At 45.2% G+C, this 23,984-nt stretch overlaps 1 protein-coding gene across 3 annotated transcripts in view; it reads right to left on the bottom strand.

Annotated features, from left to right (window-relative positions):
• Nucleotides 1–23,984, bottom strand: part of LOC128872785 (LIM/homeobox protein Lhx9) — a 378,653-nt gene that overhangs the window by 143,849 nt on the left and 210,820 nt on the right. Inside the window, exon 1 of one of the 3 annotated variants that reach the window (XM_054115814.1) lies at nt 16,835–17,683. The exons of the other annotated variants lie outside the window; for them this stretch is intronic. The gene's annotated coding sequence lies outside the window, so the exon portion shown is untranslated. Of the gene's footprint in view, nt 1–16,834; nt 17,684–23,984 lie in introns of those variants that run through there. 3 annotated transcript variants of the gene reach the window in all.

Genomic DNA, 23,984 nt, shown 5'->3' with positions numbered 1-23,984 from the left:
TTCAAGGTTAAAAGTGATGGAGACGGAACTAAAAGAGATGGGGAAGTGCAAGAAGAGAGGAACCATCGTAAACGAGCCGAACGAAGGGAGACGGAAAAACAGAGTCTACGCTCGGATGCCCGCAGATTAGGATCGTAATAACAGCATTAGAATAATAAGATTTATGCTGATAGACGATAACGCGATGCCTGCAGCGCCGCCATTACCGCAACGCTGAAAGGAATCGCTATAGTAATTAAACGTCGAGAAACGTGGATAAGTTAACGAGGCGATAGGGGAATTCGGAGTAACAGTCTAACCGTCGATAGGTTTCTGGATGCATAGAAAACTCAATCACCTGGAACGAACAAGGATTCTTTGTTTATGAGTTTCAGCCAACATCTGTAACGTCTCTTCCTGGTTCTTTTATCGAGGAATTGCGTTCTGGATCATTTGCTGAATTTGTAAAAGAATGGCAGAAACGTATGAAGTATGTAGACGTGTCTCATTACCGAGCATTCTTCTTATATACATTGTTACACCTCTTGCCTTTTCTTTTCTTCAATTAGTCGACTCACTTGGCCTTGCCATGCATCCATCACTTGAAATCTACATTTGTAGTGAATTGTTACCGTAGACCAACGAACCTAGGACTTCCTACAGGTAGTTAAACTACTATTCCACTGTGAATACTTCTCTAGAATTTGACCTAATCGACAAATAGCCAATAAATCGAGCATCGATCCTCATTGCAGCCTTTATCTCATAAAAATGAAAATTAGGGGCACCTCTGCCAAGCGACAAGAGTAATATCCCCACGCGCGGGGTACGATGGAGCGGCTAAATCGAATTTGACGTAATTAAAGTCTCTCCGTTCGGAGAAACAGAGGGAGACAGGGACGAGGAGCAGAAGAGGACGGAGCCCCGAAGGCCTGGTTGTCTCGGTATAATTACGAACTCAGGTGTTCCGTTGTGTTCGCGTCTGCGTTACACCTGTATCCGCTGGTTCTTACCTGAGCAAATATACTCGTTCGTATCGAAGACGAGTGGTGGGAGGACGCTGCGGGGCAACGGGGGGCCTAGGTGGAGACAACGAAGAGAAACGAATGCAGCGGAGGGGTAACAGAACAAGAAGGGGGAAGAGAGGGCGTAGCTGCGGAGCAGGAGAAGGCAAAGTACATTCGCTCGCGGAGGAAGCAGCAACAGAGGCAGTAAGATAATACGAAAGCTCTTAAAGGGGGCAAAAAGCGAATTGCCGTAAATCTTGACACAGGTGGGGAAGCCGCGGGTGGCGGCTGGAGAGAGAGAGGGGTCATTTAAGTCACGGGCCCCGATTCTCTTCGGCTGTAAACGACTGCGTGCCCTCCCTCGTCCCCTTCCTGTCCACGTCGCTGGACCCGTACCTGCAGCTCTCGTAAAAACCTCACCTCGTCCTTCTGCTAATCGGCAACAAACACATTGTCTTTGTATTGTTGCGTAGCCGCGTACCCTTTCTACCGGGCGGGCCCCCGTGCGCCATCCCCGTCTCTCCTTAACAGCCACCCGTCAGTTTCTTGCTCTCTCTAGCTCGTCTCTTCGTCCCCTACGCAGGCTCATTCCGCCTTCGGTTACCTTTTTCGGTAAATGAACCCCGGTTGTTAGCGTCTCCACCGCCCCCCCTCTTTGATTTGATCGATTTCAGGTGAACGCCTCTCGAGTTCGATCGATGACCAACCGCTGTGACTTGATTTCGTGAATAAACGTAAATAAGAGTAGGATTAACCCTTTGCAATCGAGATGTGGCTCTCAGTAACGACAAGGTTAAGTTGCTGGTAGATACCAGAAAAAAAGGCCTCGAGTGCAAAGGGTTAAAAAAAATACCTTCTTGGAACTAGTAGGATACATCGTTGGAAATAGCCTTCTGACAAGTCTTGAACCTGAGGTAAGAGAGTATCCCAAGACATAACAGCCAAGCGCCTTACATTTTAGGCTACACTCTTACTTGGAAAGTGTCTCTGTACTTGGGGATATTTCGTAAACTATTAACCGTAATTCCCACAAAACCATAATCACTGTCTTTGGCATTATAAGCTCTACGGTGGCGCAAAACCTCGGTTGACTTCTCCTACAAGTGAACTCCCATGTTGGCTAATAAGTTGACTCATGTTTCTCAAACTTCTATTTGAATTTTTCAACAGGACCCACAGTGGTCTTCGACGTATTCAAAATTGAATTGCACCAACTTCCCATGTTCTATGAATTAAAAATACGACTATAGCAACAGCGACGAGACTCTTCTGACTCAACTCACGAATCCTGCCTTATTCCCACGTCCATTAACCACCTACCATCCTCGCCAGCTCGACCAGTGTCCTACCAAACACGGCAAGACTGCATTATTTCCTGTATAACGGCACCCAGGGTTCGAACAGTCACGACGACAGCTAAATCCTCCGCGGATCCCCTGCACGCCCCAACGTTTCGACGTTTATCGTCGCCGCGTATCTGCGTTGTGTGCGACCCGACCACGACTCGCAGGTTACGCGTTTATGCGTACGCGAAGGACAGTGTATCCGACGGCACCTGGCGACCGACCGCGCGTGTGGAAGGTGTGGACATGTCACGGTCGGTTCGTGACCGTGGGCGCGCGTGTAGGTGCGTGTGCACCGAGATACACACGGCTATGTGTGGGAGTCGGAGCGCCGAGTTAGCCTTCCACATGGTTTTCCACGACGAGGGAACGAGGGAATGAAAGAGGATGAGAAGGTAGAAGCCCCCAGCTAATTAAAACCGCGGATGGTAATTAATTAAGCAGACGTCAGAGGAGATCTTAGGATTCTACTCGCTGGCAGGGGTTCTCCGAGCAGACATCGCCCAGGAAATCGAAGCTGACGAATCGACCGACTGCCTCAAACGCAAAAAGCCAGACGAACGATAAGTAACACGAGGGACATCGCGATCCGTCGTGCCTCGGCCACGACACGCGAATCCATAAGTTACAATTGCTCCTCGACTCGTTCTTTTTCACTTCTGTTGGGCGGGGGAGGGACCAGAGCAATTTCTTTTTCCGCGGTCAACGGAGCCGATCAGTGCCTCTCAAAATAGGATTTTTCCTTCCGGAGGTGATGTATAGTCTCGATGCAGCTTCTGCTGGGCGACAAGGTCGCACCCGGTATATCGATCGACCGTGTTGGGTGCTGGGAGCTTTCGGATTGTCGATCGAGTGGCAAACGAATGTCGGACTCCAATAACGATTGTATTTACTATCGCAATGAAGTCTGGATAAACAAGTTGTATCGTGGATTTTGATAGTAGTCAAGTTCAATTTCGACTACTGGTGAGGCTAGTATTCATTAATCTCTGCGAACTTTCTAGCTCGCGAGGTCGTTCATTCTTAAAGTTCATGGTCGAGGAATTCATGGAATTCTTTCACACCCTCGGGAGTACCACTCGAGTCAATCTTACAAATCCCCTGGTAACTAAGCTAAAAGGTCCTGCAAATCTGCTCCCAACACCTGAAGAACACCGCGTAGAGGCGGCTCCCATCAATCCTTTTTCCAAGACACAGCCCATCATCCAATTCACTTACCGCGACTACTATTGTATCTACAGTCCGCAAAGGCCATCGTAGTCAACGAAAAGAAACTGTACAGCCCTAAACTGCGTCCCAAGTCGAATCACACGAGTCCTCGTGGGCTTAATACATATCCATGCTGTCGGTGTCGGTGGCAATCGTTTCAGTGGCCTCTTCGATTTTTCCCTCCTTTCGTGGAGCGATTACGAGCCCGGGTTCGATGCCACGGCAACGTTAACACACGGGAGGGTTAATGCTAGATAGAATCAAACCCACCCGCCCCCTCCCCCCTGCTCCTTATCGGACACAATATACTTCCGTTCTCGAGGCGCATTCACGATCGCTATAGCGAACGCTATCGGAGCCACTCTCAATCCTCTTTTGCTCGGGCGTTGGGAGCTACCCGCTATTGGGAAAAGCGAGAAAGTGGATTGAAACGCGGGGGGAAGAACAAGACGGATACGCGTGACGCCACTCGGAGCAATAACGTTAATTGCTGTAATTTCAATTGCCACGGATTCGCCCGGCCACTCCAGCCTTTTACCGACTTGACGGGAATCGAAATAGCTGCAGCCGTGTCTCGCGCACCCGCGCGGTCGCTAGATACATTTTTAGATCGTTTCAATCGCGAGAGGGAGGAGGATTCGATTGGCCAACCGTTTCATGCGACGCGGATCGTTAGTCGAACACGTTTGTTTTTCATTTTTCATATTTTTATGCTCTACCGATCCGGGTTGAAGTAATTGCTTAGAAGCTGTTGCGAATAACGAGTCGGGGGCTTGTTAGGCGAGGAGGTCGTTCGCGTTAGACGAAACGGTGAAGGAAATTGAAATTTTGCGGATTCGAGTTGATAAGTTTGAGTATTAACCCTTTGCACTCGGATGTCGTAAGTCTAACAAATTTTATTAGTGACACCACTGCTAATATAACGAACTTATTATGCAACGCTTCAAGAAAGCTATAAGAATTTCTAATCGAGTCTAATAATACCAAAAAATACACGTTTCCAAAGTTAGACTATTTGATGTAATGCGATGTCTGTTCGCACATTTTGCAACGAGATGGCACAGAGTGCGAAGGGTTAAGTTGACCATGAATGTACGCATGAATAACCAATGATTGTAATTTATTTCCACGAGCTTTGCAACACAGAATCAAATGGTAAGTCCTCCGACGATATCGTTCAAGGTCTGCAAGCTAGTCTCTTATCTGCATTTAAGCCAAGGCCTCGAATCTAATTGGTAAATACTAGCGATATTGGTTTTATTACATCACGGCGCGGAGTAATGATAGTTACACAGCAATAACGAGCAACGTAGATAATGGTAAACGGACGAGGTCGTTAATTGCTGTTCGGCATTAAATGATGATTGATAGCGTTGCACAGACGCGAGAAAGATCGATGGTATCGACTCATTCTTTCGCGGAAACATTATTACACAAGTTTCGCGGGGTATGCAAGTATAATGAAACGAGCGAAAAAGAACACGTGAAATTTAGATTCTAGTAAAAAGTTCTCGATTCCCACAATCTACCGCGTAATAACCATGGCGCCGCATTTCAAGCTTTAGGCGATGCATGGGTAAATACCATCTGACACGCTGCTTCGCTATTATCAATATCAAAGAACCAACGTTGCGAAGGAATGCTTAGGAGGGTAGGTGATTATACTTGGAATTGTGTTTTGCTGTCGTTGTAACTGGATAAATTAAGGATATCAAATGCTAAATAATTCCGTGAAATCCTAACAGTGAAAAATTATTTTCAGGACTTGCGATCTAGTGTCACACATTGTTCTTATCGAAAACATTAATTATTATCAAATAAATGAAGTGTTCGACTACGGAGAAAAAATGAAACGGAATAAATTCCGCAGATTTCGGTTCGACGATCGCGATAGCAACGACTTTCCGCTCCGCGTTGCCAGAGCTGCTGAAAGAAAGGAAGAATAATAAGAACGCGGTGGCTTTTAGACGTTTCCAGGGAATACCCGTGCGACAACGTCCACCAGAGGACACACCGTCCACTATCCCTGGACGCTCTCTGGCTAAGAGGTTCCTAATTTCGCGTGTAACCGTGCGATTGTTGTTTATTATTATGTATACTAATGGAGCTCTGAGGGGCCAGAGACCTCTCAGGCTACTCCGATTCGAGGGGATTTCGCTAATTCAGCGGCTACGGCCAGCTTCTAACGATGGATCATAGCGCGAAATGGGAGTGCGGAATGTCTGCCTGGGAGAAGCTTTTCGAGAGGAACGTAAGCACAGATTATCTGGATGGAGCTCTCGCGATAGCTTGCACGCGTTGATTCCTCTTTACGCAGGCGGGCATCGTTACAAATGCGATACTCGTGACCGCGACCCTGGCTCCGTTTGCTCCTGTTTGGGCTCAAATCGAAAAAGCATGGATATCTCGACATAACAGCGTTCGTGGTTAGCTTGATAGTATGCTTCAAACTTAGCGTACTGCGGTGCAATCAGCTTCAAATTGGAGCAGTGATATGGCTGATCATAGAGGCAGTGGTCAAGGGTCAATTTAGAAAGATAAACAGACTTGAAGATTTTTAGAGTGACCACTTCTTGGGTTTGCAGAATTACTAGGGGAGGAATTTGAAGCAGTCTTGGACCTCGAATAAATAACATTGCAGGAAGTCGATAAGAAACTACTTGTCAAGCGTACATATATACATTCGATAAGAGAGGAAAAAGCTTTTTTTGATTTGAAGGAAGCATCAGTTTCTACAAAAAGAAGAAAAGAAAAATAAAGATTCATTAATCTTTTCGATGAAGCCTCGGGTCTGAAAGTCACCTTTCAAGAACCTACCCTCTTCCAACCTACCCTCAAAGATTCCAGAGGTATCCTCCACCATCATCTCCCGCTCAACGTTATACCAAGACCCTTTCCTCCCGAAAGGATCAAGCATTCGCCACCAGCATTTCGCCATCCCTAGCCCCAGCCACCAAGCTAGATAGAAAAGGTAGTCGCGGATCGGCCACCTGTCGCGAGGCGAGCTCCGGTGTCGGATCTCAATCCGGTCACCCTGTAGACCGTGGCTCCGGGATAAAGTAAGGTAACAGAACACCTAAGTAAGAGGTTCGTCGTGTATAGTCGTGCTCGCTCGCTCCCTCGTGCCCCCTCTATGGAGCCGAGAGGTATATTAGCGTGTGTTGTTTGCACGACGATGAGCGTAAAGACGAGAGTCGGCGGAGCGAGCGAGCGAGATAGGACGATGGAAATTGAGCGAAGAGAAAGTGAGACGCGACGTGTGCGTCGGTGGAACCGCGACGCCGTTATCGAGGAGGGGAATGAATGAGACGAGGAGGGAAAGATGGTCGAGGGGAGGGGGGAGACAGAAAGTACGAGGGAACGGTCGTTGAAATGGAGAGGAGAGAAAGGAGGAGAATTGTAGGGGGTGGTGCGGTGGCGCTGGTGTGCGAGCGAGAGGAACAGAGGGAGGGAGAGCGCAGGCGCACGTGAGTATGTTACGGGGATGGCCAGAGGGCAGCTAACGTTTATAATATTAACGCTAATGGACTACCTTATACCTTATACACCGTCCCGACCCCACGACTCCCTCTTCACCTCCCCTACGTGTCCAGACACCCTTCTCTGCCCTCGCCAAAGTACGGGATAATATTCATGGATGTATTCAAGCTAATGCACCAAGGCGTCCCGAAGAAAAGGAGGAGGGAGCACCGGGACGAGCCTGAAAGCACGTAACTGCGTACACAGTCTGCCAATGTACTTATTTTAAATCGACTACTAAATCGGGACAGCCTTCTCCAACGGGCACACTTTCCGCGACGAGAATACACACCATAGCGAAATTAAAGGGGCGCTTTAATTCCGCAGGAAGACAGTGAGACTCGAGGTTGCGTCGTTTTGGGGAAAATAAATGCGATTTTTGAAAAGTCACTCTAAGATAAAAATATCTAATCGAGTAGTTCGATATTCGTCAACTTAGAGGATGTGCATTGGACTTTAATAAATGTTTTTTTTTTCTAATTTTCATATATGCGGTGTAAAATTGCATACTTTCCAGTTTAATTTCACCGTTTCGAAACGGAGCTGTGATTTTTTTATCGCAGAGGTATGACTATTTTTATCAAGCCCTGCATTTTGATCGCTTCGGTATAAAATCTTATGCATGTCTGCATTGGCAACACTCGAGTTGTACCATAGACGTTTTACAAATGTGTGGAATGCGAGGAAAAAGCGTGAAATACGCTTGCATTGTGTGGAAAAGTACGAAGTGAATGCAGAATTTGCGTCAGATGTCTATAGAATCAATAGAAAACGTATAGAATAGGTATAGGATGTGGGTTGAGAGTGTAAACGGAGCATATTTTTGTGGAATGTATGTAGAATGCGTGCATGGTGTAAACGTGACGAAATAAATTTCGATTTAGTGTGGGATGCACGGTGAAAGACGAAAACTCGATATTGGAAATGTGCCACTAACTGGATAATCTACTTATTCTTAGTCCACTCTTTAGAATTCCACACAAACTTTCACACACTCATTCCATCATGCTTCCTGCATCCAACCAATACACATTTTCCACAAAGTACAAGTCCAACTGCGCGACCTCTGCTCAGCTGAAAATTATAAGTACAGCACAACGTGCAATGATTGCGAGGAATATATTTGCAATTTATATACGACGAGAAAAGAAAGAATATACTTGTGAATAGGAATAAGTATGTTCTTTTATCAAAGATCCAGATGTTTGCCTCACGATTCTTACATAATAGTGACGTATGTTAAAAACGAAGCTACTAGAAAACGAAGTTTCTAGAACTAGTCAGCCAAACATTACGAATACATTTTATATAAACACAGATTCCAAAATGTTTTCTCGAAAAGTAGACATTGAAGATTTCAGAAATGGTATAAATACTGCAAGCGTGTAAAAATCATCATTACTGCTCGAAGGGAACGGAGATGGTAATAATTGGATGTTGAATAATGCTAAGAATGATTGTATCGATCAAATTCCAGCATGTCTGTTCCCATGAGGAAAGCCATCAACCGACTTCAAACGCTTCCTCTATCATGCATCTTTAAAAAGCCGCAACGCGGAAAGAAAACGTTTGCGATCCTATGCCCACACAGTATATTCTTATCATTACATGGCATGGTATCTATTTTTAACGGTGCTTGCAATTGGAGCACCCTGTGTGTAACGAAAGTCTTGCTCCAGAACACGTAAGGGGAAAGAATTCGTTCATTCAAAATAATGGTAAAGTCTGGTACAAGCGAGTAATTAATTGACATTGCAATATAACATAAAAAGTTGTTTGGCACTATTAATTGATTGTGAGACATGTCAAAAATCATACTGGTTCTTTAAATAATTCCGATAATTAAAATCCCAAGTATTGCTGTATTCTGATTCAATTACGTTTATCGAAACATAATCAACTTAATGCATACGAAGAATATTTTCCTTATCCATGAAGAAAACTTAGGTGAAGAAGTTCATAAAGATAATTAAATACACATTGGTACCAGACTGTACAATTATCTGAAATTGGCTCTAATAAAATCACCCCCGTAATGAAACATGTACATATTAAAATAATAATGAATTAAATCCTAATTCACGTATCGGCGTCGTTAACGCGGTAATTCTCGAATGGATTCGAATCGCAAGAAATAATAAAACTCGATGCAACCTCCCGAAGGGGGGGGGGGGGGATCCGCTTCCTCGTCGATATACGGGAGAGTAATATTCATAACGTAATGGAAGCGGCGTAATGTAAGCTAATGCATCCTGCAATTTCTTGAAAGCATTCGAATAATTCAGGAGCAAGCCAGTGTATTCCTAATATACTTAAAAATTTCTGCCAAGTATCGAACGGGAATAATCGACGGCGAACGCCCTGGCCTTTGCGAGATTGAAAACGCGTTCCGAGTAACTGCGTTCCGCGGCGCGAGATCTTACTTCAAAGCGCAGTTTTCAATCGTCGGAACGGCCCAGGCCTCGTTACGTAACCCATATGAAAGGAAAACTACACGCGAATATCTTTCGAGGGATATTATTTGAAAATTTTGTTGTCCACCGGTCTCGGGTCGAAAAGTAAGGAACACTTTGGATTTTTTGGGGGATAAGATACATACGGCAAGTGTTGAATTGAAACTTTTTGTGTCGATAGATATACTTCTGGAGTTATAGAGATACTTATTATGCTGCATAATTTTCCTCTTGTGAATCGTGTTGATGATGAATGAGATGTTAATGATATTCGAGGGATGTGTCGAAAATTTCGTGACAATCGACGAAGAGATTGTCGTTCGATAAGATTGTACCTTTCGTTGAAGTTAGAAAGTGTTTACGATATTTTAAATTTATAAATTCAATAATAATAATAATTTAAGGTAGATGAAATATTTTATACGCGAGTGCACGTTGTGACTCCTACAGCGCGCGTTATCGACGTTCCTCGTCAACGTTCCGCGAATCTTGTCGAATCGATGCGACCCCCTGAACGGCTCTCGAGGATTCATTAAAAATAATGGATATTCATTAAACGTAATGAAACACCCAACGCCATACTTGATTATTTATTTGAATCGCGTTTAATGTAATTAAAAGGTGTCATTATTTCGTTTTTCCGTTATATTTTTTGCGAAGAAAAAGTACGAAGTTTCTGCGTTTAATTGACGATCACGGTTTTAATTTACGGGTCGGTTTGCAAGTATTCGATTTTGTATCAAGTTTCTTTAAAAAAATAACGATTTGTCTGTAGAAGTAAAAAATTCATGACTTCTTTTATAAACGCTATTATTAGCCAGTATTTTATTTTATAATCGTATTCATTCTAAAGATGACTCGAAACAAATGAGTGGAAACGTTAATGAATTAAATTGGTCGCATAAAACTGCCCAATTCATTTCGTTGTTCGAATTCATTTCCAACAGAGACGTTATCCTGCTTTTTTGCCTAACCCGATTTCGCTTCGCATGACAAACATTTTCCGTTCGTTAAATCTGACAAGGTATTTCATTTATCGCCCATACCTTCGCGAAGCATTCAATTGGTTTAATATCAGCGAATCGCATATTGAAAATACCTCGAGAAAACTATTCGTCCGTTACTGTACGTGTTCGTATATTCGAACAAATTTCACCGCGCAACGGGATTCCATTTTATTGCCCTAATAAAAACTTATGTAGACTTCAACAATTTTCTAATTACTAATACAGGAACTAGTACGAATAAAAATGGAGAAAAAATATTAGACAAGCTTGGGATCATCTACAACTCTAAAGATACAATTTATAAACTCAATTTAATAAAGCAACGAAAGCTCGAGATTATTGCTATCTTTTTTTTTGTGGGGGGAGGGGAATTATTTTAAAAATATTATCAAAAAATATTTTATAATAATTGAGAGTAGATGGAGAATTATCGAAACAAAAACTAATGCATGAAATTATATAAATATTGGAGGACGGTAGCGTATGTTTAAGTACCGTGCGAATAGTCGAGCTTTCTATGCAAATTAAAATTTAAATGTCACTCATAAATGAACGATGCGGCGCGCAATGTGCTTAGAAGCACTCTGAGCTACACAGAGATTCTGTAAGCACGAGGTACACGCAGATACACTTACGACTCCCACATGGTATCGATCCGCGCTGCAATGCCAACTTCGTTCCATCAAGCACCGGTACATCAATTCTTTCAATCCCTTCGGGAAATACTGACGCACGCATTTAGGTACATTTATAAATTAAAAAATATTATATATTCGTTCTTAACTAAGCTTTCGATACACATTGTATTTTTCGAAATTTGGTCAGAATAAGCTTGCAATTTAGAGGTACCAGGATAATGCAAATTCTCATCACAGACTAAAAATATGCAATTTAGAGGTACCAGGATAATGGAAATTCTCATCACAGACTAAAAATATCGATTCCAATTTCCATTCAGCACTTAAGTCTGTACATTTAACTTTCTAACATTCAAAACCGTTAAGCACAGGAATAAAGCCTGACGACTAATTCAAAGCAAATATACACACCCCTTGTTTCAACCATTTGTTCCCTTCTCATTACCCTGACTTCGCCGTTCTACTCTTCGCTGAACACCCGTACAACAATCGACATCGATTCACGATCGATTACCGAGCCCCAGCCACCCCCTATCGTTCCCCTCCCCTCGCAACAATGTTTGTTCCCCCTCGAAGATATACTTAACTTTTAATTACTATCATATAACTAATTAGCCCCGATGGCCAGGAGTTTTGTATATTAATTTAATTTTCAATCTCACGGGGTAATTCTTGGCGCAACGTTAGTTTTAATCAACCCTTCTCCCCTCGCGCCGCGCCTGCCTCGTTCCGCAGAAATGGAGGGGGCGCGGAGGGCCGCGGCGAGGTGGGTGGGGGTTAGACACTGCCGTAGGAGAAGACAGAGGGGCAGCAGAACCCCGTAGACACGGTAGGGGTAGAATGGAGTACACCTACTCAGCTAATAAAAACCGGCAATAAAAACCACCCCTTGGGCTGCCAGCACCGTGGGCTGTCTCGTTCTCTGTTCTCCCCCTCTGGCCCTCCCCCCCCCCGCCCCTTGTCGCTCTCATTCTCCCCCCAGTCTTCCGTACAGCAGGTTTATTCACCTGGCTGGGATTAACTTTAATCAAGTATTTACATTTTAATTCGCTGCCATGTACATTCAACCGACCTACAGGTCCTTTACGATAACATCGTCGTTTAATTGCAAACTGCCACTTTCGTACGACAAGACGTCTGCTGTAGCCCCGCAGAGAGACAAGGGGATGAGAGGGGGAGGGGGGGGGGGGGAAGGAACAACGCTATCTGGAATAATAAGTCGGAGTCGCTGAAGGTGGCCAGTAAGATGCGGTCCGGGGGAGAAAGATGCCCCGTCCGAGGATAGAAATCGTTCCCAGAGAAATTGATCGACGACAAGACGCTCTCCAAGGGAACATGATTTCGTTGGTTTTGATGGGTGCGGGCTGTCGCTTCAGCGAGAAAAATATTTGCTAATCAGGAATGGAGTACAGTGAAAATCTATGACTTTCGGAGTCCGTTTATATTCTTAGAGAGATTCGTTATTGGACAGGTGGAAAACAGCTGTCAAAATGTTGATTCAATTGAACTTTGTATTACGTTAACTAACAATGACTGACTAGGTGCCACTAGGGCTACCAAGTGATTTACATTGATAAATCTATTTGCTCCTCCCCACTACAATTTTAAAAATACAGTTAAGAGTACGATAGCTATGATTGCGATTACTTCGTAGTGTCAAGTATTCAATCGTCTTCTTTCTTCAGGAATAAAGAGTTTGGGGAGGGGGGGGGGGGGGCATTTTCTTAATGTGCAAGTGAATAACTTTATATCTCATCTGTATGCATTTATTACTTTTGACTAGAGATGTGGCTATTGCGAATCGACAAGTTTAATCACAGATGAGGTTTTTGAAATGTCAATTGTAGGCAGCAAACAGATTGTACGAATGGAACGTGTGGCGCGACGCTTCGAATATTATCGAGTTCGGAGCAATAATCACGCCTAATCTGACGCGCTGCGAGGCTACGGGCTTATCTCGCGCGACAGCTGTTCTATGCCGCGATACGTTTCTAATTGGACTTAATTGGACCCATTGTTGAATTTCATTTGACGCGAACGCGTCCTAGGAGACGGCAGACGTAACACGAAATTGAATTGCACCAGCGCCAACCTACGGATACGGGATTTAAAACCTGCTCGGCAAACTTTACACCGGGTTTCCTATTAAGCCGCGATTACTCGTTCGGTCATTTTACTTTTGCTAGTAGCGTGTTTTTTTTTCGTATAATAAAATAGTAAAAATTAAAACTGAGTATTGCTCGCGGGATGAATAAACTTCATAGTTTTTTTAAAGCGATTCGAAGCAATCCCTCGACCATCGAATATTTATTCGAAACATTTTCAGTGATGGAAGCAAACAATTTTTAGCGTTACTTTAGACATCACTTATGTAGGAGATTTTAACAGTTAATCGAAAAAATCGAACCTCCATTTTTCACGGTTTTGGCACTACTGTTAATCCGTGGCCGTTCACTCAATATTCGTGAGTTATGTTACATCGAAAACCTCCCTGTAAATGTTTCTATCTCGTCCCCAGTAACTTTTTTATTTTATTTGAAATTGTTGCGTATATTTAGTTCCACCGAGGATGACCAAAAATGTTAAGAATTAATAATTCCAACTATTTTATTAAAAAAATGTTTCACCCATTTATAATCTGCATGTAGTAAAGCTTTAATAAAAGCTCTCGAGTACTTATTCGAAGCACTCGGTTCTCCTTGAGCAACGAAAAACGTCGCAGCTCTGTTTGCTAGGATGAAAACTCTGATTTCGAAGTCCAGCAGGTACCCAAGCTCTATTCACGCTTCCGAAATATTTGGGTCGACCGTTTGACAGGTTGCAGAGACTGGTTATGGCTTTCGGGTTGGTCAAGGACCAAATTTATTATTTTACGACGCCGGACCTTCGTTCACCTTCCCCTCCAAGCTTTGAACTCGACGACCATTTTCGCGCCTTTTTTCGTCCAACCGAGGCTACACTTTTACGATCTCATCCAGGTGTCAAACTTTCCAATTAACGAACACAGAACGAGGGAAACAATGAGTCGACAAAATCGTCCTTTTGCACGTTCACGGTCGTTCCGTCTTCGAACGGAAGGAAGCGGATCCTGGAAGTTATTTTTTCGAATGTGTATACGAACGAGCTCAACTCGTTTTAAGTACCGACGAACTCGTTCTAAGAAGACTGAAAAAATTGCTGCAAGTCGGGCCGAGAGATTTTCCGCAAATTTCTGGGCGCTCTTCAGTTATGAAAGAATTTTTTTCCAGTTGTCCTTATACGAGGTAATTTCTCAAATTTGCGATTCGCTACTTCCAGGTAATGGCGAATAAATCTTCGTATCGGCAGTATCGTTATTATTATGTGCAATCAGGGTAGAACTTTATTGGAATAGATGACGAATCAACGCGAGTTAATTAAGTCAAACGGTTTTCTATCCTTTTCAATTAATGAATGCTAACTTGTTTGGAGCTGAACCAAAATTGCATTTCATCGGACAATTTAAATTGTAAAAAATGGTGTAAACAGTTCCAAATCAGTGTCTATTATTTTATACTGGCCTCCATAAATATGCGCAAGAAATTACCTCAGTAAAAATGTTTTCATGCGATAAAAAAATATATTCAAAAATTCAGCATGAAAACAACACGCTCATATCGTACCACTTATTTTCGGAGCACTTGATCTATACCACTCTATCAATCGTCGAGGAAATTCGATGGCAACCTCGATCTAGACACCGTTCACCAAGATGCCAGAGTCCCAGACAGCCGGATCGCTCTAAATTCGCGTGCATACCTTGCCGCGACCAAACAACGCGGCTCAAAGCACGGCAAACCAAAATAACCCCTTGTGTCGAGATATTACCGCCACGGGAATACTTTATCGCATAGCGTTTCCGACAGAGCAAATTATATTATTGATAGTGTCGCGGCGACGAGTATCTCTATTCGTCAAGAATAGTCCGTACAGCGTTTTGCCGGAGAAACTGGAGTCAGATATCGCTGGTAATATCGCTGGGTATCTGTGATCCAATTAATTGATATCGATGATGCACGTTATTGTTAGAATACAATCGCCACTCGCGGTATACTGCTGTGAGCGTTTCTATTGAAACATACTGCAGAGTTTCCCAAACTGGGTACAACGATAAATCTAAATAACAAATAGGAAAACAAAGGAAATTGCGTGACTTCTCAGGAAAAGTATGATTTATGAAGAATAAATCTTTTTGTATTGAGAGAAAATATGAATTACAAGGAATTCATTTATTCAAGTTTGAGAAAGTGTGAAGTGCCTATGAAGAATATACCTCTTCGATATAAAGGAGTAGACCATCAGAAACATCATTAAGTTTAGCAATATATATAAATTTCTTCAATCCGATCATACCTCCCGCCCATCACACCCACCACGACTCCGACGTTCCTGCTTTCCGAGTCGGCAGGTCTTGCAGCTCGAATACAAGAGAAATAAACGCGTTAACCAATGCAGAATGCTGGGATCGCGAATCATCGATAAAATGAACGATCTACTCGGCACACCTTGCCAGTGTGCTGCCAGTTACTCCGAGGAGATTAAAGGGCTAAACCGATAGAACCAATTTCGAGGCCGACGAAGGCCGCAGGTCGCGATCTAGAATTCAGGGGTGACGATTTTGTTTTGCGTCTCGCAAATGAAAAGATATCCCCTCTCGATCCGATGATCCCTTCTACAGGGCTGGCGAACGAGGCCAAAGGAAAAAACTAGCCAAGGCGATATCGAATCGGAGTCGCTGTGTGCGGGGACGACGGTCAGCGGGGCGCTCAGTCCAGAAATCGTAAGCTCGGTGCTCGATAAAGACCCAATTACATTTTAACCGATGCTATCTTTCTGCCACCAGCCGTGATAGCGCCAGCAAACTAATTGGCCGCGGCAGAAAAGAGATACAGCCGCGATAGCCGCGCGAATTACAGAAAAGAAGACGGCGAAACCGGTGGAAGCGGGACGCCGGAGGGACTTGGGTATATGCGCTCGGAATATAAGCTCTTGCCCTCTCGTCTCGTTGTCCTATCTCCGGCGCGCATAATCGCCGCCGAAAGAAAGCCTCGCGAACGCAATTTCAAAGTTCGAGGCTCGTTTGGCGGGCTGCCAGCGCTCACGTAACTAACTACTTGTTTTGCCAACCGTACATCCTCCCCCGCGGCCGTGTAGGTTCGCTCCGGCAGCCGGCTGATCCTCGATTTTCGAAAAAGGTTAACACCTCGGCTACCTCGCGGATCAGCATTCGACCACGTGGCGACGGACGCGCCTGCGTGCCCCCAGCCTCGAGACCTTACACGGAAATTTCTTCTCTCAGTCTCCCCGTGCCCACCAGTTGGCACGATACCCCCCTCGACATTGGCAAAACTCTTCAGCGTGCGACCAACGGCCCCGAGAAATCGTCGGGCCGGCTCGATCGGAGTGAACCAACGGCGAGACACTTGTCAAAGAAACACCTCGTCGATCGATGACGAGTCCTCCCCAACCGATCGCTCCGAAACGATACATTTCTTAGCACTCCAATTCGTCGAGTGGCAGGCTTTCGAAGCGTTATCGGTCTATCCGCGTACATCGATTTTTTTTTTCGAGATAGTGGAAACGCAATATACCGTGCCCAGATAAACACGACCGTCTTACGTGTATTACGATTGACCGTGGTAAAGATAAACAAACGCTTACCTCGATCCACGGCATGCGTAGGCTGTGTTCCTGGGTCGTGTTAATATTCCCTCAAGCTGCATACGCTGCCCAAGGGCAAGACAACAACAAACAAACACTTTCCTTCACAATCTTCGCAGTCGACGAAACCGACACTACCGCAACGATACGGCTATCATGCGGCGATCACTACAAAGAGATCGCTCCAGTCCCCGTTGGGACGAACCTGAAGAGTGGTCCAGCTCCGTTTCGAGACAGGTGTCAACGCACCCGGCGCACACACAGAATTCCTTCGCGGCACGCGTCCTTCGCTCGGAGTCCCCTGTCACTCTCGACGACGCCGAGAGCACCCAAGGCCTTCGGCTGCTCCTTCGAAAGCCCGCGTCTTCCACGTCGAATTATTGATCTTAAGCTCCGCTCCGTATCGCGAATCCCGCACCTAACGACTCTTGTAACGCTTCAACTGGCGGTCCCTCGCGTCTCAACCCGCCCGAAGCTGGCTCTATCTCCCTCGCTAGACGCTCCGGGGATCCCCCGTTTAAATGGACACCGTCTCCAATGGTGATCCGCGGCAGCCCCAGCCGCTAGCGGTCAAGAGTTCCATTCTGTTCCATTTCGTGCGTTTCGGAGCAACTCAGGGGTAGACACACAATCCGCCTTGACAACGTCGTGTCACACTCGGAGTAAGTAGGGACGTGACGGGGTAACACTGTGGATGGCACACAACGCGTCGATCGAGAACGAAGGTCTGGGTTCGTTTTGGAGCACACGAGCCGCTGTCAAGAGGTAGATCGAGCACACGCGCGACAAGCAGAACCCGTACGAGCCACGACACGAACCGCACGGCACGACGGCAGACGAGCGAGTGGGGTTTTGGAGCTTTCCCCCACCACTTCTCGAGTCGTGCAACGGAGCAGAGTGAGCGCGCCTCGCGTAAAAGCAGTGCTGCTGCTAGCGTACGAGACGCGGGACGGCGGGGAGCTCCGCTAATCGATGTTGGTGGGGATAGCCGGGCGACGGAGTGGGGGCGAGGGAGTCGGAAAGCGCGGGAGGGATGGCGCACGAATCGAGGAGAAAGGGGCGAGCGCGGTGGGGGAAGGATAGATGGACGTCAGGGGCGTGAGCGAGGGAGGGGCGTCGATATCACCCCTCTCTCGCCCTACCTCGACGTACAGAGAGCGCACTCCGCACTCCACGCGACTTTGCGAGTGAAACATTTCGCGGGTTTCGCGGACGCTGGGCGTGGGATGGGGTTCCGGCTGCCGGTAGGGGGAATGGAAGGGAAACGTAGTGAGGGAAGACAACAGTATTCCCGTTAATTGAACGACTCTCGTAGAGCACCAGGGGGGTAGCGGCAAGACGAGGAGGCAGAGGGTCGGAGGGGGGGGAGGATTACTCGCGGTAATTACTTATTTTTATTACGCTCCGCCTCTCTGCCTTCCCCCACCCACCGTTTCGTGTCCGTGTTCCGCGACTACGACGACCACGACGACCGGGGAACGACGATGACGACGAGGACAGCTGGGCTGGCCGTTGCTTGTCGTTGGTCAGCGTTATTAAGCCGCCTTTTTTTCTGAATCCAATCTGTAATGCGTTTATTTGAGCCAAAAGACGTCCTCCCGCCGTGATTATTCGCGACCGATCTAGCTTTCACGCGATTACGCGTCCCGATTCATCGTCAAGCGTGGAAAAGAATCAACGTGCTCTCGAGTTTGTGTCCTCTCGCACGACGAATCGGATCGCGTCCTTCACGGTATGAATTCCTAAATGTACAGGAGAACGGTCGCCGCGGTAACCGCGAAAGTGAAAGAACACTTTCAGCTAATTGAACGACCACGGTCCCCGGGAATCCAGAATGGTGGCCGATTACTTCGAGTAATTACTTATTTTTATTACTTTCAGCCTCTTTGCCCCTCCCACCGGCCGTGCAACGTCACTTATCGCCGGCCAACCACGAGCCCCGTCCTCCGCAGACCACCATATTTCGTTGCAGATGTCTTTGATACGTATTACGCCTTTTACTGCCACTTAAGAACGCGGATTTAACAGTACCTCCCACTAATTATCGCCAACGATGAAACGCAACCCCTTCCATTCCTCCTCTGTTAAACGATCGTTCAGCTCGTGTCGTTTGTTGCGGTCTTCTTCGTTCACCCTTGTTGATCTTGCCCAGGTGAATGGACAATTCGTTTCGCTGGGAGTTAAGTATGCTCGATTCCAGACGGTCCGGACTTCGTATCAGAATTGCTACTGTTGTCAGTTGAAAAACTATTGTTGGTACTGCTGGAAATTTGCAGTGAAAATTGACAGGTATCTCATTTGTGTTCAATTCATGTTACACACACACGCACACACGCACACACACACACACACACACAGAGGCAGGGCGATATAGAAGGGACCTCGACGAAGACAGTATGGGGCGCACATGCATCCCTGTTGAAGCGACAGGCGTTCAATCGGACCCTTCCGACAAACCTTCCAGGTCATCCGAGGCACTGTCCAAATATTATTACTCGATCCGATGCCCAACCAAACGCGATGGTTGAGTTGTCCGACGGTTGAATATTCTGGGTATTGGTCACCAAAGGCTTTAACGCGAGCATGCGGTAACAAACGTTCGACTAGTTAACACGAAGGAAATGAGTCTTGTAGACACAGGCGTTCGATCTTTATTGGCGCCTTTGGGGATACGTTTGAATTAACCCTTCTCGTGGAATGTACAAGCTGCCTTGACAACTTGGAATTAAAAGGGGAAAATATAATTCAGACCTGACTTCGACGCTGATGGTATACAAAATGTATACGAAGTAGAGTAATTAATCGACTAGGTAAATTCGTTTAATGAAGCTTCGTCACTGGATAACTTGGATGATCAACGTAGCTAGCATTGAGATTGAATTTTCACAAGACTTCAACGTTATTAAACTTCTAATCCACAAGTCCTACAGCAAATACGATCTAAAATTCCTCTTCACTAACGATAATGATATCCTAGCGGCTAATCACCTAATTATCCCTGTTATACCAACGACAGATCCGTTCAATGTTGCACCGAAAAAGCGGCAGCAGGATGCTTTGATCACTTCAGATAGGAGCGAAATAATTCACTCGCGTTACTATTTACCACGTTAATTATTAAAAGTGCATTATGACGATCTCGCCCGGTTTCCCCTGCCGCCCCCCCCCCCCCCCCGTAACGCGTACCGCCCTGGAATAAGTAGAGCGGGATCGCAATTAATGAAGTAATTAATAATGAAATAATTAAACGAATTAAACGCGCCACCCTAACCCCCAGCGCCTCCTCCTCGCGGATAAACGAGTCGGACGCACTTCTGCACGGCGGCAGCCTGTGCGTCTGTTGTGCGCCGCGTTCTCCTTTGTTTACCCGCAAACAAAACGAGCAAATGAAAAGTGGCCGCAAGCCAGGAGAATTGTAATTGGTCGTTGACCTGCCGCGAGTTACGCGTTTCGATTCGTACGATCTTAAAACGCGAGTCGAGCTGCAGGTTGCGATTTGACTCGCTATTTAGCGCGTATCGGTTATTTTATGCAGAGAGTCGCATTTATAGGGATGAAGAGGTGAGGGTGTAGTTGGGATATATTGCAGGGATTGGTCAAGGGCAGATACACTCGAGACTGGTCAATTAATGATGGACACGCATGAATCCTTGACTCTTACATAGTCAAGCTTTGCATTATTTTTTAACTTCTTGCATTACATTTCTTTACACACTGGCCCCCCTATAGCTTGGGTACCTCGGGATCGCTAAGCCCGTACTGAAGCTGCGACATGCTACAGTCCCTGAGGGTTTTCTAGTTAGAGTGTCATTGCAGTGAAATACTGAATTGGAGTGGGAATAATCAATCTATTATATGTTGTCTTCCAAATTGCACACTGAGAGTGTGAATACTTTTAATTCCCATTGTATCCATCTTTCTTCCCATGAACGCAAACGAGAACAACCAAATCTTTTCGAAACAAGTCCGCGAATTAATTGCGTAAGGCTCTCCTTCGTCTCCTTCTCCTTCCTTATTTCGTTATTAGTTCCCCCGGTAAGCGCGAGTAACCGCATCTGGCCGCGAGGTTTGCGAAATCTGTTCTGAAAAACGAAGAAGACCCGAGAAGCCGGGAGAGACAGAGGGAAGTCTCGGCGGTAAACGGAGTAATCATTTTATCCAGCATTAAGGGAAGCGCTTGAAACTGTCGTATAATTTTTCCGGGCCACGCGCCGCGCTATTTACGCGCGTGACTCCGCTTTTCCGCGACCATGCTCGCTGGCTTCTGCACAGGTGTATGCATAAGTCTTGTCTAGGTTCAAATTTCAAAGAACAGAAGGAGGTAAATAATTCTCCTGAAGAAAGAGTAGTTTTGAAATTTCTTGGCAATGTTTATGTTGTCAATAATATTCTTCCCACCGTAAGAGAGTACAATTTTCAATGAAATAAGTGAACGAGTATCGAAACAATCTTTATCTGGAGGAATATGAATGGGTATTCAACATTTTCGAGCAGCAGTTTTTAGATTGATCACCCATTCCTATTCTCCACCAACTCCTTACACCAAAAATAAAGATCGGCGATAAACGGCAATCGCGATCGATGAACAAAGAAGGGATGAAATGTTTATCGAACCGAGGATATCGGCTCGAGAAACGAGAAATATTTTGAATATGTTTTACAACGCGTACGCGAACAAAACGGCGTCAGTCGTATTTCGCAACGTCGTCCGTCGAAATTCTAATTTCGCGCAGAGGGGGATATTTCACGCTCCAACTTTTTGCCGTCGGAATCGAGAACTATTGCGATCGAGCACGCGCGCGCTTCATTGTTGTTCTCCCCGGTTCCGCGCGTCTATTATTATTATCGTTTCGCTACGCGTTTCGGCCCATAAACAACTCGGCGTCGTTGCACAATGGCCTGGAACAATGCCTGCGACTGATTGATCCTTAACTTTTAAAGTGACTCCGAGCTCGATATCGACCGGTTCGCCACAGCGATCCTGCCGATCTGTCGACTTAAGCTCGATTCTCACTTGCGCTCCAATAACCTCCAGACTTAACCCTTCGCACCTCTAGAATTGTTCTTTATTTAAATGACCGGAAAAAAATTCAGGAAGATTTCTAAATACGTGAGAATTAAGGAAAGCCATAGTTTATTTAAATAAAGAGTTTCGCAACGGTGATTTCTTACGTCCAACGGTTTCCGAAGACTTATACTCGTAGATTGTTTTTATTTATTTCGGTAAGCCAATATGACTTTTCATTTACAATTTTATTCGAGCCATATTTGAAGAATCTATTTATTCTTAACCGACTTCGAAAAGAAGGAGGTTACTCAATTCGACATGTATATATATTTTTTCTTTTTCAGTATACTTTGATATAGTGGAAGAATACTGTGAGCCTCATTCTCCGAGCGCCAGTAGGAATCAAGCTTTACCCACGTGTATTTCAATTTACGTATCGCAGAAACTGGTATCAATGAACATGCTATCGAACCACACGACCATTGTCGCGTCCCGTTCGTAGGTGCCCCGCACAATGAACACTTATTCTGTAAACGTCTCTATCATTTGCTCGCCACGCGGTAATTCCGAGGTACAAATTTTATATTGACACGTGCATCGTAGGACGTGAATTATGTTCCACGACAACGGCTCGTTCCTGCCACAATTCCACACGATTCAGGATTTTCAGAGATGGCCAAAATTCTTTGTAGCTATCCAGGGGAATTTTGGAATTAATCATTTCTCGGTAGACAAGTGGGAGTATACATAAAATTAGTTTCATCAGATTGAAATATTCTTTAACTCTTTTAATTTAATACCCGTTTGAATTTATTACCTGTCTATTACCTATTAATTTAAATATCGATGCCTGTACTAGCTATTTCTTAATTAAATAAAAATATAACTGCTCGATCGAACAGACGTTGCAGCTTAATCGCTATATGCACGTCGAACTTTGTGTAACCTATAACTCCAATAAAATTTCATCCACCTCTGATTATCCGATCAGTATCCAGACACCACTTCCACCACTCGATTTCGTTCGATCGAAATTTCGATTCCGAAAAGTTCGGAGCCGAGCACATGTAGTCCTGACACTTTTTTAATTCGAAAACTTCGGCGACGCGAACTGCGAACTCAGAATTGAGAAAGGGGTTAGAATTTTTGGGAATTAGACATCGACCCGAGCCATTGGAGGTGTTAGAATCTAGAATGTATCTTCCTCAATCATAAATCTACCTAAATATGTTGCAGATTGCACGTAAACATGTACAATCAGAATATAAAATATAATATATCAAAATCTACAATCTTTCTAGCTAGTGTCATTGCAGTCAAATACTGAATTGGAGTAGGAACTCCCATTGTATACACCTGCGTGTGGTTATAATAAATTCAGAATACATCCAGCTCTCGAGGAGTTTTAAAAAGAGCCAAGAACCTAATGAAACTAAATTCTCCTCTATTTATGAAACAAAAAGCCAACAGACTATTCTCAAGTTCCAACGAGCACAATACCGTTCCCATAATCAGACACGTATAGTTCCCTCGACCCTACAAACCCATTAACAGTCCACGTACTGTCGGAATTTGTTAACGCCTCGTATCTAATCGGCAAGATAAACCCAGACCGAGCAAACGAAAACGAGCGATCGCGTAACCGACCAGCTGAAACTCGGTTCCCCACTCGGTTCCTCGATCCCCAGGTCGGGCTTGTCAGAACTTTTATCTGAAGTTGCATCAACCAGCAGGAAAACAGCGAAGAGGATCCCGTGGCGTGGTCCCTGGACGAGGACAATAGGGGAATCCCTGGAAAGGATCAGCAACTTGGTGGGGGAAAAAAACAATAACACGACCAGGCTCACCGCGGTTTCGGATAATTGCAGAGGATGGCTCGAAAAGGTGCCGACAAGCTAAGAACTGGCACGCTTGTCAGGAGGCATTAGGCTATCTAGCGCGAGTACGACCGATACCCTGTGATCCTGAAGACTCGTTAGGAGGACTTAGGATTGCTTCCTCGTAATCCAATAAGGATAAAATTCCTGGGGAGACCCAGACTGGACGGCTTGTCTTTCTTGGCTTGAACTTTTCCGAGTCCTGGGACAAGGACAAATGTCTCAAGTTCGGCGATTACCATTCTTTCTTCATTCGTCCTCTTCC

Source organism: Hylaeus volcanicus, chromosome 2, assembly GCF_026283585.1.
Source record: "Hylaeus volcanicus isolate JK05 chromosome 2, UHH_iyHylVolc1.0_haploid, whole genome shotgun sequence".
In the NCBI taxonomy this organism is placed as follows: domain Eukaryota; kingdom Metazoa; phylum Arthropoda; class Insecta; order Hymenoptera; family Colletidae; genus Hylaeus; species Hylaeus volcanicus.
This window is presented reverse-complemented; position numbering and strand designations above follow the sequence as displayed.